Raw genomic sequence first — 14339 nt, forward strand, 5'->3', positions numbered from 1 at the left:
ACTAAAATACTCCTAACACTTTATTATAATTTTTTTAATTTTATTGATTTTTTTTACAGAGAGAAAGAGGGATAGAGAGTTAGAAACATCAATGAGAATCATCGATCAGCTGCCTCTTGCACCCCCCCACTGGGGACATGCCCACAACCAAGGTACATGCCCTTAACCGGAATAGAATCCAGGACCCTTCAGTCCACAGGCCGATGCTCTATCCACTGAGCAAAAAACGGTTTCGGCACTTTATTATATTCTTTTAAATGCATTAGCATGAGCTGAGGCTGTAGAAATCTCAAATTTGTGAAAGCAGTTTACATCTGACCCTTTACTATGTCCACAGTCTCACCAAATTGGGAGAGATTGCCTCTTTGAAGTAGATGACCATTTTGCCTCAGTGTTAAGGCTTGATCTACAGGTTCAGGTTTTCTTTTGGCTTTGTCCCTAAGTTCAGAACTGAGTGGAAGTATTGGGACAAAGGCGGCAGCTGCACTCAACATGTGAGTCAAGTGTGAATTTTTTTTTTTTTGAAAGGTGGGTTATTGAGCCCACTTCAGCCAGGGACCCTGAATATTGGGTTTAAATAATGTGACACTCGTTTGATACAATTGAAATTATATTTTAGAAAACCTTGCAAAGATTTTAAAATGTATCTGAATTTGTTGTAGGCCAGAGGAATATGACTATTACTATGTTGTCCTTGATTATTTTTATACCATGAGAGAACATATGAATAGCCCAAAGTAATTTAACTTTGGAATGAGAAATTATATATGGGATAGTTGATACTCTTGCAGTTTACTTTAAATGAGTGATGAAAATAGCTATGAGAACTAGCTCTAGGAACTTCAATTTTTCTCATGTTCAGTGGTCAACTTTTTATAAACCGGGCATAAAGAGAAGCAAAAAATAATTCTCCAGTTCATGAGGTTAGGCTCTTCAACTAGTATAATAGAACAGGTATAATGATTACATTTCTCAGAATTTTGTGGCTCCCTAACCAATCCACTTTTGAGCCCATAGGACAGTTGAGATAGCAATGAAGCTGTGATTATATTAGATTATATTACAGGATTTGAAATACCAATATTAGAAGTACAAGAGTCACAACTGACCTTGAAGGTAAGATTTACCATGAAAATTCATAAGACGAGAATGATCATTTTCAAAACACAAACATTGAAACTTAAGAATTACTGTTGGCTGTTAAAACAACAAAATGCTAAGAACCAGGGTATCTATTGACAGGAAGTCTGTTGGAAGCTCCTGTCTCAGTTTAGCAAATGTAATACATAATGCATATCAGCTCAATGACAAACTTATTTTTGCCTTATTTACAGGTACCACTTTAACACAAGTGCTCTTGCTATTGATTAGCTATAAGCAGTGTCTTGGTTTGAAAAGAAACTTAACTAACCATTTTGTCTTCCTTTCAATGTTTTTTACTGCAAACTAAAACACTGAGCACAACATTCACACAACTTGCTCTCAATCTCAGTTTTACTTATTTCTCAGGTGTGGTGGTGGTTTGTTTTATTTTGTTTTGCTTTTTCAGGTCATCCTAAAAAGTGATTCCGTTTTTTTCTTAAACTGAATTTTGCTTTGTTTTTTCTTTAGAAAGAGTAGGGAACATAAGTCCCTTTTACCTTTTGCTATTAGAATCAAATTAGGAGAAGTTGCTTTGTCTGATTTTCATCCATGGAGTTTTCTGGGATGGAAGGCATATGTAGTACAATGTTTATTATTTATTTGGGCTGTATAAGTAAGGTCACAATGCCTCTCCTTCCTCTCTACTGGACATCTAATTTTATTTTGTATTCCTTACATTGTGGAATATCTGTCAATGTCTCCAAAAAATATATAAGTTTTGGAGAGGAAAGAGGGTACTTTGACCATACTTTCGAAAACACACATTTAAGATTAAGAATTTTTTTTTTAATTTATTGATGTTAGAGGAGAGAGAAACATTGATTTGTTGTTCTACTTATTTATGCATGTATTGGTTCTTGTATATGCCCTGACTGGGGATCAAACCTGCAATCTTTGTGTATCAGGACGATGCTCTAACCAACTGAGCTAGGGTGAGTTTTTCTTCTTAAAAACACCTCAGGTCTGGATGTGTTCATTATACTTCTAAAAACTTTGTGTATAGTCATTAGATTCATCATTCATAAATTTGTATTCTTCCCTAGTCCCTAAAGGTAGTTTTATACACTAACTTTTGTTTTACCTTTCTAGCTGCTAAGATAGATAATGATTATTACAAAGAGCACATTTTTAAATGGTCTCCAGTGGGGACTGCTGAGCCCAGTGATGGAGTGGGTACATTGAGGAAGAATGTGTCATTTGGAATCCAGGACCATTCAGCAAAGATAATTGCTTGATAATATGGTCAGAATGCTCAAACTCTTAAGGCATACCGATGTTTTTCTCTTCTCTTCCCCTAAAAATAAATTTTTCGCAGCCTCAAGAGTTCCCCTCATCTAGCTACTTTCATTTCCATTCTCACAGTTGTACTCTGCTTCTGTCACATTTGGGTGTCAAAAGGTGTGGAAGTTTCAGAGTCTGAGCACAGCAAACCTATTTAATGATTTATAGGAAGCAAATAATTTTGTTTGCTAACTATTGGAAGTGTAGAAAACTTTAGCCTTAAGTGCTTGATTTTGCAAAGCATAAAGACATTTCCTGGTTCTTAATTTCACATGAATCCATATTTTAATGCTAATTTTAATGCTAATTTCCTATAAGAAAGCAATTGAATGGAATAAGCCATATAAATATTTTTAAAAATTTTTTTTAACTCAAGGATATATTTTTATTGTGTGTTTTTGTTTGTTTGTTTTTAGAGAGAGAAACATCAATTGTTTGCCTCTTGAATGTACCCTGACCAGGAATCGGACCTTGCAACATTTTTGGTGTGAGACAATGCTCCAACCAACTGAGCCATTTGGCCAGGGCAAGCCTTATCTTTTAATTTATAGTTTGTACTAATACTAATGCTAATCAGATCAGTTCACTTTTTTCCTGATTCAAGTAATATGTATTTCAAATTTGACAAATTAGAAAATCACTTTTTAAAATTTGCCATTATATTGTATTCCCCTTATTAGAATTGTTTTTTCTTTTACACACTATACTGCAAATAAATCAAGGATGCAGACTCATACTTTATTCATCAACCTCTGCCTGGCTTTTATGGGAATTACATTATTTTTTCACTAAACATTAAAAGAACAAACAAAATTTTAGGCTATAGCAAACTAATACTTTCAGCTTAACTAAGCTAAATTTCACTAAGTAACAGAACATGCGATTTCCACATACTTTAAGGTATGACTCAGCCCTATTAAAGTTGAGAGACTCAAAGCTACACCCATATCACTTAATTTTATGTCCTTCCCTGTTTACTGTGTCTGACCTTCAAGATTTCGTGACTGATGCTGAAATGGAAGCCAACCATTGCAGAAATTTTGGGGAAAATGAATATGAAGAATGCAAGGGCAAGTAGGAATTCATTTCTAGCATTCCTAAACCTGCTTTGTCGTGTCAACTCCACTACAGTCAGAGGAAAAGAACAGAGTTCATGGAAATTACCAGCAAAGCCTTACATCTGTCTTTAATGTTTTTAGGAAATTTCAGGTAAGTGAGATGTCTTTTGAAGAAAGACTATTATGTGTATGAGGACCAATTGCTCCATATTAGTAATGGTGGGCAGCTTGTTGATTCGGAAAGTCTTGCCCCATTAGGTATGTTTTTCAATATTGTGGAGAAAGTGGAGTTTCAAGTAACATGGTGCTTTCCCTCTATTCAGAAGCATTCAGAACTTTCATTGAGATGTACGAAGTGCCAATTTTTATTGGTTTGTACTCAATTCCTTTGTTAAAAATTACTTTAGTTGAGTTTTAATTTTATCCCTCACTATATCCATAAAAAACATTTTAAAAGCTTCAAAGAATCTGCCAGGTTACATTTGCATTGTACACAGTCAAATAAGAGTAAAATTATGAGATTTATAGGTCTCTTAATATCACCTTGATTGGCTTGATAGGTAATTTTTAAATGATAGGATTAAGTTTTATGTTTATTATATTCCGATGAAATAAACATTGTGCCAGACCCTGGAATACAAAGATGGACTAGCATACAATACAAATGAGATTCTAGGTGAGGGAATGAAAATGGAATAAAACAAGGCTATTTCATTTTTCCATCACAAATGGATAATTAGCATGTTAATCTGAATATGTCGTTCTATTTGAAAGATCTCTGCGCATGTGTACTTGTGTGTGAGAGACAATTACAAAACACTTTCTATATGCCAGCTACTGTTGTAAATTCTTTACACACATTTTTAAAAAGTCCTTATAACTGTCATATAAGTGCTAGCCCATTTTTGTTGCATTGTTGAGGCAGAGGAGCTAATTATCTTGCCCAAATTTGTGCAACCATGGTCTAGGACCAGTATTTGAACCAAGACAAGCTGATTGCAGAGCCTGTGCTCTTAATTTGAATACTTATATGTAGTACCTGGCTGAGTACCATAAAACATCCCAAATTTGCAATAAAATTTGCCTAGTTTTAAAAAGAAAGTTTAAATAGCACAGAAAGATTAAAGGTGTAATAATAAATTTTTTAGAGAACCAAAAATTCCCTTTCTCAGATTGGCTCTAAGACGGTCATTTTGTGTGATGACCTCCCTTCCCACAATCCACACTCCTAACCCCCAGCAGAGTACATGCACAGACAATTAAAAAACCAGAACAGAAGCAGTTTCTTAGTTATATTTTATATTCAAAACCTATTGTGCCTTTGGTTCACCCCTCTTTCTTTTTGAGATGTGTACATTATCTTCTAAATGATGAGAAAATATGACGGCTGAGAATTTTTCTAGGATTCTTTAAAAAAATAAGACTACAGAAGTAAAAAAAAAAACAAACCCTGCTTTTTGAACCTCAGGTAGGTAATTTGATTCCTGTTTTATGTGTAGTTTAAGGCTCCTGCCACTCATCCTGTTATATACTGTAAACTCATTTGGCCTTTAATAAACTGTTTTATGAATTGAGTAGTTTTGTTGGTCTCATTTCCCATCTGGCTGTATATCTTCTTTGTTCATCTTATATGTGTTATTGCTGCAACTTCAAAAGTGGTTTAATTAAAAATAACATCTAATCCTATTGAGGATTAAAAATATATACGTGTACACACACACACACACACACACACACACACACACACACGGCGCGCGCACACATACACTAGAGACCTGGTGCATGAAAATTCATGCACTGGAGGGGAGGTCCCTCAGCCTGGCCTGGCCCTCTCACAGTCTGGGAACCCTCAGGGGTGGGAGGCGACGCCCCTGTCACACACCTGCTGCTGCCATTATCGGCAGCACAAGCCTCGGCGGCCCTGATGACTTGAGACTGGGGGACTCAGGAGGCAGGCACCCTGCCGGGGCTGAGGGAACTGGGCACCACCATCTTATGCTGTTTGTGCTGCCATCTTTGAGGGTGTGGCAGTCAATTAGCATATTCCCTCCTTGGCTGTGGGCACTGCTATTTAGCAGCAGGGGAAAGCTCAGGCATGACCACTATGTTTCTAGTTAGATTATCTGGTAGATGGTAGCTATTTACTGAGATAAGGAAGGCAGGAATAGGCCTGGGATCGAGACGGATGATAAATCACAATTAGTTTGATGTGTCACTGGAGATGCCAAAAACTTGAATTCGGCTCTCTATAGTCTGAAGCCCAAGGCTATAGTGGATAAGCCTCCAGGAGAATCGGGAAACAGGAGCAACACTAAACCCAAGAGCGAGGAGGGTCATGAAGGGGAATGATCAACAGTGCCAAATACAGCAGAGTGTGAGAAATGATTGAGGTGTCCATAGAAATTGGCAATGAGTGCCTGGCCGGTGTGGGTCAATGGTTGAGCATTGACCTATGAATCAGGAGGTCATGGTTTAATTTCTGGTCTGCATATGCCTAGGTTGTGGGCTCCATCCCCAGTGGGGAGGTGGGGGGGGGGGGGAGTGTGCCAGAGGCAGCCAAGCAATGATAGATACATCTTCCTCCTCCTACCTTCCTCTCTGAAATCAATATATTTTTTTTTAAGAAAAGAAATTGGTAATGTGTCAGAGGAACAATGAGGGAAAAATAGTGTGTTGAGTAAGTGGAAAGTGAGAATGTGGAGTAGTATAGATTAGACTAACTGAAGGAAAGAAGAAACAGCTAGAAGGTATGATGATGAAGCTTTTAAGATTGAGAATGCCAGTTAAAAATAGGAAGGTTAGAGGAGAGGGGGATGGTGACTGCTAAACCAAGGCCTCGGAGAAGATGGGAGTGAATGGAATGGAAGCCTTGAAGCAGTGGACCTTGGACAAGACATTTCATCCTCTGAGCCTGAAAGCAAGAATATATGTTTGCAAGGTGAGAAGGGAGATTTCAGTTTACCTTATTTGCTTTAAATACTGGAGTTTTCAGAACAGTTTCATTTTTTTTTTTAAGTCCACAAGAAGAGTAATGGCCCACCTGGTGTTCCTCGGTGGTTGAGTGCCAACCTATGAACCAGGAGGTCATGTTCAATTTCCAGTCAGGTCACGTGCCTGGGTTGCAGGTCCCATCCCCAGTGGGAAGTGTGCAGGAGACAGGTGGTCAGTGACTCTCATTGATGTTTCTATCTGTCCCTCTCTGAAGTCGATTAAAAAAATATTTTTAAAAAGCGTTTCAAAAAAGAAAATACAGTATGGGCTTTGGCTTGGCCCATGTGGCTCAGTTGGAGCATTGTCCCATACACTAATAGGTTGCCAGTCTGATTCCCAGCCAGATACATACACAGGTTGCAGGTCGGGGCATGAATGGGAGGCAACTGATTCATGTTCTGTCTCACATCAATGTCTCTCCCTCTCTCTAAAGTCAATTAAAATTTTTTTAAAAATAATTTCAGAGAGAAGGGAAGAGAGAGAAACATCAATGATGACAAAGAATCATTGACCAACTGCCTCCTGCACGCCCCACACTGAGGTTCTAGCCTGCAAACCATGACCTCTTGGTTCTTAGGTCAATGCTCGACCACTGAGCCATGCCAGCCAGGCTAAAGTCAATTTTTAAAAAGCCACAAAAACGTATGGGCTTCAGAGCCAAATCAGTGTCAAAGTTAATAACTGTGATCTTGAGCAAAAAAATTATCATTCCTGCAGTATTGTGAGGGTTATTGAGGCACAGTGTCTAATTGTGCTGGTAATATATTACAATAGCACATTTCCATGTACTGGCATTGTGCTGAGCACTTTAAATAAATGACCTAGTTTAATCCTAATATGCCTATGAGGTTGATGCTATTTTTTTTCTATTTTTTTAAATAAAGAAATCAAAGGTCCAGGGAATTGTGTTAGGAAATGGGTCTATTCAATTAATGGCCAACTCACCAAATTCTTTTTTTTTTTTTTTTTTTTTTTTTCAGAGAGGAAAAGAGAGGTAGAGAGAGGCATCAATGATGAGAGGGAGTCATCAATCAGCTGCCTCCTGCATGTCCCTTACTGGGGATCAAGCCTGCAATCCAGGTATGTGCTTTGGGAACTGAACCATGACCTCCTGGTTCACGGGTCGACACAATCCGCTTTTAAAAGCATGTTTCTGCCCTAACTCCTTGCGGTTATAGCTGCTGTTGTAGCCCTACGGGAATTGAAGCAGAAAGAGTCTCTGCTCAGAGAAAAGGGAGAGTCCATCTAGGCCGGGGCTGCTGATCCCAGAGATGGGTGTTTATTGGAAAACATGAAAATATAAGATCCAGCAACTCCGAGAAGTAGGATAGGCGGGTGACATCTAAATAAAGCTGACTCAGAAGGGGGCGATTTCCCCAAATCACACAGTAACTGAAAGCAGTTATCAGAACCCAAGCTTTTTTCATTTAAAGTACCTCCCATTGTATGGGCATCCCTATCTTAATTAGAAAACTGAACACGGAGAATCTTCCCTAAGAAAGGAATTGTTTAAAGGTGGGATTTCCCATGACATGACCAAAATGACTACAATATACTGCAAAGTTGTTACCCCCATAGCATTAGCTCACACTTCCATCATGTCACATAATTACCATTTCCTGGGCCTTTGATAATGAACGAATAAGCAAGTTCTTGTGAGAACTTAGGATTCAAAACTAAAGCTAGGAAGACAAAGGATACTAAGAAATAGAAGTATGACAACAACTTCTTCTGGCTCTAAGTCATATGCTCCTTCTAGTATTCCAAAGGTGCCTTATAAATGCTTGTTGAATAACTAAGAATAGTGGGGAAAAATAGAGGATTAGACCAGTGTTAGACTATTCCACTCTCTGACCACAAGATGGCACTATTTTCACAGGGTTTTGGTGGTTTTCTAGAGCTATTGCCAAGGACATGAACAGTTTGACTATGAAACTATCAGTAGCTCACAGAAAATCTGTGTTCAAATTTCAGAGATTTGTAAACATTTTGTGTTTACCCTGACATTCATTGTTTTGAACTCTGTGTGTAAAGGACTGAGCCTTGAAGCTTTCCAAGTACATATTACACTACTCCTAGGATTTGAGTGACAGGACCTAACATTCAAAAGTTTTAACTTCCATTTTTAGGATATTAATTGGACTTCTTAGCTAAAAAGACAGTTGTTTAATTCTACCCTGCCATTGACAGATACTTTATTTTACATAAAACACCTGTTAAGATAATGGTAGCCAATTCCAAAACATCAAATGACGTTAGCAAGTTGATATATATATTTTTTAATATATTTTATTGATTTCTTACAGAGAGGAAGGGAGAGAGTTAGAGAGCTAGAAACGTCGATGAGAGAGAAACATCGACCAGCTGCCTCTTGCACACCCCCTACCGGGGATGTGCCCACAACCAATGTACATGCCCCTGACCGGAATCGAACCCAGGACCTTTCAGTCCGCAGACGCTCTACCACTGAGCCAAACCGGTTTCGGCAGCAAGTTGATATTTTTTAAAATTTCCTTTGAGTTCCTTTTGACACTGAGATATATATCAATAATTTAAACCCAGTTCAGTCCAAATCTTCTGCATTAAACAGCTCTCAAGGATTGAGGTGAGAAAGAAAGGGAATTAACTTAGGGAGGAGACTGAAAATATTCTTTTCCCTTTCTGTCTTTCCCTCCTTTCCCTACCACCGTTTTTCTTACACTTACTCTTTTCCCTTCCCTGTTCTCTCATACTGCGATATGCCTTTGAGTTTATTCCAACATTTTATTATAAAAATTTCAAACTTAGGGAAAAGTTGATAGACATTAGAGTATCTACTCCGATACCAACCGCCTGGATTCTCCAATTATTCTACAATGCTCGCTTTAGGACATAACTGTCCATCCTCCATCAATCAATCCATCTTCTGGGATCCACTTTGAAGTAACTTGCAGACATCAGTACCCATTTCCCAAAAATTCAGCCTGTGAAAGTTCAGGGGGAGCTTCTTTCATTTGATGAGGAAGCTTAGCAACTTAATTTCTTGGTCCTGCCAAGCATCATAATGCTCCCTGTAATATGAAGACTATTTGTTGGCCGGCTTCCCTCCTTGGGCCACCCCTGTGGGATGGTGACCATGGTAGTTCATTGACTTTCGCTGGACTAAGTCCTTAACCACCATCCCCGTGTCCCACGCTCCCTAACCTGGCTGCTTCTACCTGCTGTGAATTTTCTGGGAGAGGCTCTTGTTCCTTCCCACGTGGATTGGGGAACAAAGTCAGCTTCCAGAGCAGAGTGTGTTGCTATGGGAACCTAAAGTTATTTGCAGTCTCGAAATGATAGCAAGTAATCAGTGACACAACCTGAAGCATTCCCATAATTGTCCCCGGAGAATAACAAGGTAAAACCTTTTATTCTCAGAGGAGGGAACCTCTGTGCTTTTGTCCTCGGGAGCTTCAGGGAGACGACAGCAGAGCCGCCAGGGGTTAGGAGTAGGTGGCTTCTGGCGGCTCAGACAAACTCCTGGTTTTCCCTGTATGTGTCCCTTAGACAAGCTATTTTTTTCTTTCTGAGCTATAATTTTCTCTTCTTGAAAATGGGACATCATTTCAGTCTAGAGCTGAAAGGTACATTGGAGATATTTAAAACTGCACGATTCTCTGAAACAGATGATGCCGGCACATTTTGCAGAGAGGGAACCCTATAAAACCAACAGGGAGGGGGAAAGTCTATAGAACCCCAGACGTTCTGTGTCTTTCTGTCATGGAATTCACACCTTTGCACGTTATACTTTGACAGCCCCTAACATTTTCATTTATATGCAGGCCCAGGTTAGCCTGTGCCCTGGTGTCATTACAGTGCCGTGTAATTATTAGCCTGAAGCCAAAACAAATGGGATGCCTGCATTTGAGAAGCTAATAATGCATTTTTTAAAAAGGTACTTTTGTCCCAGTATAATTAAAACAAAAATTTATGAAGTTAGAGGAGGAGCAGGAGATGAGATGAGAAAGATAAGGAGAATGAGGGAGCTCTACAGGACCTTGGGGGCTGCTGCGAGGTTTTTGAAATGGAAGCCGGTAGAGGGCTTTGAGCAGAAATATGACTTCCTCATTCCACTGCAACCACAGCGGCTTCCTTGCTGCTCCTTGAAACCGGGCAGCTTCTCCTGGCTGTTCCTTCTGGTTGGATAGCTCTTTCCACAGATATCTGCAAAGCTCGCTCCTTCAAGTGTGAGCTTCTGCGCGGTTAGGCCTTCCCTGACCACCCTATTGTGAATGGCAGCCTGGCCTGACTTCCCAGCTCTTGTGCTCTGATCCCCCTTACCCGGTTCTACTCTTTACAACACCTATCAACTTTTAATCTATAATATATATCATTTACTGATATCTATTGGTTACTGTCTACCTTCCTCTGCTCACACAGGGATCTTTGTCTATTTGGCTCACCAAACACCTACAGTGTGTCTGGCACATACAAGGGTCCCACATATTTGCTGAAAGAATGACTTAAAGAAATGAGTTTTGCCTGACTGGCATCACTCTGGCTGAGCATCAATGTAAGAACCAGGAGTTCTTACAGTTCAATTCTTGGTCAGGAGGCAGCCAATCAATGATTCTCTCATCATTGATGTTTCTATCTTTCTCTTCCTCTCCCTTCCTCTCTGAAATCAATCCTATAAAATAAAAGCCTTATATGCTAAGTATGCGGTCAACCAGTTGGCCATTCAACCAATCAAAGCATAATATATTAATGATATGCTAATACCACTCAACAACTCTCTGATCACCAGGGGGCAGACACTCCAATCAGTAGGTTAGCTTGCTGCTGGGGTCTGGCAGATTAGGACTGAGCAATACGGGGCAGACATGCCCTGGAACCCTTCTGACCAACCCCTGCATCTTTACCTGCCCCGATCATGCACCAGTGGTGTCCCTTTGCCTGGTCTGCACCCTCTCACAATCCAGGACCCCTAAGGGGATGACAGGAACCCCACTGGTGCACACATTTGTGCACTGGGCCTCTAGTAAAAATATAGTTTTTTAAAAAGAAATAAGTTTTGATTGTATGGAAAGTTAACTAAATGTATTAATTTCTCGGATTAATGATGAGTAAATGGTTAGAATCTTGAGGAACCTCTGACTTATTTTTATTTCAGAGGTTCCATTAAGTTCCTTGGGGGTGTTTAGCAAGCCAAGAAAGTAGACTCAAACACACTTAGGAATATTTTTGGTACTGTGGCCAATTATTTTTGTTATAATTTATTTTCATATAATTTCAAAATTACAGAAAATTTACAAGATTAATGCAAGGACTTCCCTATAACTTCTATCTAGATTCTCTGATTGTTTATATTTCCCCCCCATTTGCTTCTTCATTTTTTCTGTGTATGTGTGCTTCTAAAACCTCAGAGTACATTGGAGACTTTGTGTCCCCATAATCATAAATATTTCATGTGTATCTTTTAAGGCCAAAGACATTTTCTTGCATAACCACAGTACAGCTATCAAAATCAGGAAAATGAACACTGATGGAGTACTATTGTCTAATCCACACCCATTTGTTAAATTTCATCAACTATCCCAATAATATTCTTTTAATATCTTTTTATTGATTTCAGAGAGGAAGGGAGAAGCAGAGAGAGATAAAAACATCGATGAGAGAGGATCATTGATTGGCTGCCTCCTGCACGCCCCACACTGGGGATCGAGTCTGCAACCCAGACATGTGCCCCGACTGGGAATTGAACCATGACATCCTGGTTCACAGATTGACGTTCAACCACAGCCATGCTGGCTGGGCCCAATAAAATTCTTTACAGTTTTTTTTTTTTACCAATCTTGGATCCAAGCCAGGATCACACATTTAATTTAGTTATTAATCTCCTTTCATCTGAAGTTGTTCTTCAGCCTTTCTCTGTGTTGTTTTTGAAGAGTATGAGCCAGTCATTTTGTGCACATTTAACAGAAATATTGCAGAAGCGATCTCATGTCCTCAGTGCATCATGTCGGGAGGCACATTGATTAGCGTGTCCCAATATTACTGATGCTAACTTTGACCACCTGGTTAAGGTGGTGTCTGTCAGATCTCTCCATCACAACGTTACTGTTTTTCCCTTTGAAGTTACTAAGTTCTTGTGGGGATATTCTTTGAGTATGTTCCTCATTAAACTTTCACCCACTAGTTTTAGCATCATTCTTTCTAAAGTATTAGCTATCTTTCTACTGTAGAGGGGAAAAACGTTCTTCCCCCCATTCATTTATGTGGACTCACAGAGTCTTGTTCTATGGCTAATAACCCATCACTACCATTCATTATTTTATTGCCCAAATTATCCCAGATTTTTTGGCCAGTCATTTGCCTTAGAAGCAATTTTACATGAACTATCATCTCCAAGTAGGGTTTTTTTTAAAAAAAGGAAATGGCCAAAACCGGTTTGGTTCAGTGGATAGAATGTCAGCCTTCGGACTGAAAGGTCCCGGATTTGATTCCGATCAAGGGCATGTACCTTGGTTTTGGGCACATCCCCAGTGGGGGGTGTGCAGGAGGCAGCTGATTGATGTTTCTCTCTCATCGATGTTTCTAACTCTATCCCTCTTCCTTCCTCTCTGTGAAAAATCAATAATATATATATATATATTTTTAAAAGAAAATGGCTCCAAACTGAAGAGGTTGAATATAATCTAGGTTATTAAATTGTACTAAAGGTAGGAATCATTAGGTAAGAAAAATCACTTTGGGCAATTTTCATTTATTTATTTTTTACTTTGGGCAATTTTCAATAACCAAAGAAATCCTGTGTAATGAAGTGTGTTAAATTAGCAAGAAAAAATAGCGCAGCTGCTCATCAGCGATCAGAGCAGTTTCAGTCTAGGAGGCGAGGATAGGTGGTTCTTATTAGAAAAAAGAAAGAAAGACGCTGCTTGAGCCACTACTGAGCTGTTTCCTCTCTAGAGCTGGGAGGAGGGGAGGCGGGGGGTGCAGCACATGGAGGTGCAAGATGATGGCCATTTACAAAATCAAAGTATTAGTCAGCGCTGGGAGAATTTTATCTTGTGTTTTCTTTAAATGCATGTTTATTGATTTGAGAGAGGAAGGGGGAGGGGATCAAACCTTGATCTCCTGGTTCATAGGTCAATGCTCAACCACTGAGCCACGCCGGCTAGGCAGTGCTGGGGAGAATTTTAAACACATGCAGTTCAGCTGTTCTCACCTTCCTTGAGGACATAGCTGGGGATGCTGGTAAGCATCCTATTCTGCATAGGACAGCCCCCGAGAACAAAGAATTAACCCCCACCACCACCAAAAACAAAATGCATGCAGGGTTGAGAAACCCTGGCCTGGCCCCGAGAAGGGGCCCAGGGAATCTGTGGTGTGAGTGAGTGGGAGCAAGCCATCTGGCTTTTGAGTGTGTTCCTTTTGAATGTGTCTTAAAATGACCTCGAAGCTATGCTTTGAGGCTTGAGTATTTGAAAGGGAAAGGAGGCCCTGGGACTGGAACTGGACTATTGTCTGGCGTTTCTGGAATGTAAGTAGTCGTCCTGTATTGGGAAGGACTCCCGATGGGAAGATTGTGGCATGTGCACTGGCATGTGAAAACCAGAAGCCCCTGTGCCAGTTTCCACCACCAACTGTGCCTGTGGGGAAAGTCCCAGAGCCCTGGGGAAGCAGTGGGCCACCAGGGGAAAGGGGCGGGGAAGAGAGAGACTAGCCTTCCATCCCAGCCACACCCCGGCTGCCTCACCATCAAGGGCCTCTCCTTTAACGTGACTCGACAGCTATTGTCTCTCTGTTGCATTTCGGCCCCTTAACATTTAATCTGCCTCCAGCTCAGATCCTTTCTCTGAAAAGTCTTCAAATCCATGTTCTTCCCACACCCTCCATCTTTGT

The sequence above is a fragment of the Pipistrellus hanaki genome (genome assembly GCF_964339955.1).
Source record: "Pipistrellus hanaki genome assembly, chromosome: 2".
Taxonomy (NCBI): Eukaryota; Metazoa; Chordata; class Mammalia; order Chiroptera; family Vespertilionidae; genus Pipistrellus; species Pipistrellus hanaki.